This window comes from Notechis scutatus, chromosome 3 (assembly GCF_049901735.1).
Source record: "Notechis scutatus isolate UNSWTSFEM ecotype Mainland chromosome 3, rNotScu1.2, whole genome shotgun sequence".
NCBI classification, from domain to species: domain Eukaryota; kingdom Metazoa; phylum Chordata; class Lepidosauria; order Squamata; family Elapidae; genus Notechis; species Notechis scutatus.
Window position 1 is genome coordinate 133,477,366 of NC_142011.1, and position 2,818 is coordinate 133,480,183.

General features: G+C 39.1%; 1 pseudogene; it reads right to left on the reverse strand.

Annotated features, from left to right (window-relative positions):
- Positions 1-551: 551 nt before the first annotated feature.
- On the reverse strand, positions 552-1,547 carry LOC148131398 (uncharacterized; annotated as a pseudogene).
- Between the last annotated feature and the right edge of the window lie 1,271 nt (positions 1,548-2,818).

Below are 2,818 nucleotides of genomic sequence, written 5' to 3' on the forward strand. Positions count from 1 at the left end.
TGAAAATATTTTGGAACATGGAATTTGGGATAATATCCATCTTAATATATTTGAGAAATTGACATTAAACTTTAGGTTACTTATACCAGAAAAATAAAGATCACTATTCTTATAACTGTTTGAAAATAAAAAAATCTAAAAGTAAAATTTTGTAACTCATGCTTATCAGCTTTATTAAATGTTTGGCTCATTTTCTGCTTTATCTCTAGTGAAAAACAAAAAACAAAAAACAAAACCTAATTGTTGCTGTTTGTCTGATTGATTAAAATGCAACATAGCAAGCAAAACTTATGAAACGCAGCTCAATAACCAATATTTGTAACTTAGCAAATAAAATTTATCAAATACAGCTGGGCAGTGAAAGCAAGAGTTTAATAAACACCTGGAAGATAATGTTCCCACTATTATTATTATTATTATTATTATTATTATTATTATTATTATTATTATTATTATTATTATTATTCCCAAAAATTACAGTGTACACAGCAAACAAGATAACACAAATCACTAGTGGAACACTTCCAGAGCATTTAGGACTGCGTAATGTGTCAGCGGATTATACGAGCAGATCCCAGTAAAGTGGCCTTCTGCAGCTGACCAATGGTGATTTTGTCAACACCAGTTGTTTTCAAGTACTTGCCTAGGTCTTTAGGCCCAGCACCCAGTGTGCCGATTACCACTGGAACCACCTGCACTGCTTTATGCCACAGTCTCTGCAGTTTGATTTTCAAGTCCTGATATCAGGTGATTTTTCAAGTTGTTTCTTGTCGATTCTTCTGTCACCAGGTATGACAATGTCAACGATCCACACTTTTTTCTTCTCCACAATCGTGATATCTGGGGTATTGTGTTCCAAAACTTTGTCAGTCTGTATTCGGAAGTCCCAAGTCCCACAATAGTTTTGCATGCTCATTTTCAACTACCTTTTCAGGCTTATGATCCCACCAGTTCTTTGCTACAGGCAGATGGTGGTTGTGACACAAGTTCCAGTGGACCATCTGAATGACTGTGTCGTGACAGTGTTTGTAGTCAGTCTGAGCGATTGTCTTGCAACAGCTCAGTATATGACCAGTGGTTTCATCCTCTTCTTTGCAGAGTCTTCATTTGGGATCATCAGCAGATTTTTCTATTCTGGTTTTGATTGCATTCATTCTGATGGCTTGTTCTTGGGCTGCAGGAATTAGGCCTTCTGTCTCTTTCTTCAGTGTTCCCTTGGTCAGCCATAACCAGGTCTTTTCCTTATCTACTTTTCCTTGGATCTTTTCAAGGAACTGTCCATGCAGTGCTTTGTTACATCAGCTGTCAGCCCAAGTTTGCATCGCTGTTTTCCTGTATTGATTCTTGATTTGCTGCACTTTGAGCAGCTTCCTATTGTTGACCTCCATCAAAGCTGGTTCAACACTGTCTTTCACATAATCTGCCAGAGCATGCTTTTCTTTTTTGACTGTTTGCTTCACTTGCAAAAGTCCTCTGCCGCTTGCTTTTCTGGGCAAATATAGCCTGTCAACATCATTACGTGGGTGCAGTGCATAGTGTATGGTCATCAGTTTTCCTATCCAGGCTGTCCAGCTCTGCCTGTGTCCAGTTTACAATCCCAGCAATATATCTGAGGACAGGTATGGCCCAGGTATTTATAGCCTTGATGGTGTTACCGCCATTCAGTTTGGTTTTTAGAATTCTTCTGACCCTTTGTGTGTATTCTTTGCTGACCACATTTTTCACTTGCCCATGCTTAATATTTTCCAGCTGCAGTATACCCAGGTATTTGTAGGCTTCAGGTTGGTGGCACTTGATGGCTGGTCCATTGGGCATTTTGATTCCAACACTTTCTATTATTTTTCCTTTCTTCAGTGCCACTGTGGCTCATTTGTCCAGACTGAACTCCATGCTGATGTCAGTGCTGAAAATTCAAACTGTATTGGTCAGTGACTGAATTTCAATTTCCAATTTTCTGTATAACTTCAGATCATCCATGTAGAGCAGGTGAGAGATTTTCTGTGAATTTTTAGCAGTTTGATAACCCAGGTTAGTTTTCTGTAAAATTGTTGATGGGGGGTCATGGCAATGATGAACAGCAGAGGTGACAAAGAATCATCCTGGAAAATCCCTCTTTTGATGTTGACCAGTCTGTAGCTTTCACTTCCAATGAACAGTTCTGTTTCCCAGTGCTTCATTGCATTTGCAGTGAAAGTGCCAATGCAGTTGCATATTCCGATGAGATCCAGGCACTTAATGATCCAGCTGTGCAGTAGTGAATCAAATGCTTTCTTGTAGTCAGTCCAAGTTGTATGCAGATTTATTTATGTTTTTGGATTATGCAGTTCTCTGGAATCATTTTGTCAATCAGGAACTGATCTTTTGTGCCTCTGCTTCTTCATTTGTTTCCTTTCTGCTCTACTGGCAAGTTGTTATTTGGTTCTAGGTAGTCCTGGATCCTGTCAGCTTTGATGCCAGTCAGCAGCTTTAACATGGTTGGCAGACACATTATTGGCCTGTAATTTGCAGGTTTTGCCCCCTTTTGCTGGATCTTTCTGTATCAAGTACTTTTTCCCAGCTGTTAGCCATTCACTGATGTTTCCTGTCTGCAGCATTTCATTGCATTGTTCAGCCATTTTTTTGTGCAGGCTGCTCAGGTATTTGAGCCAAAGGGCATGCAGTTGATCCTTGCCAAGCAATGTCCAGTTTTTGACTTTTTTCACTTTGTTGCTTATCATTTCAGTAGTTATTTCCAGTTGGTCCATTTTGTCCTTGGATTTTTCTTCTTCTTCTTCTTCTTCTTCTTCTTCTTCTTCTTCTTCTTCTTCTTCTTCTTCTT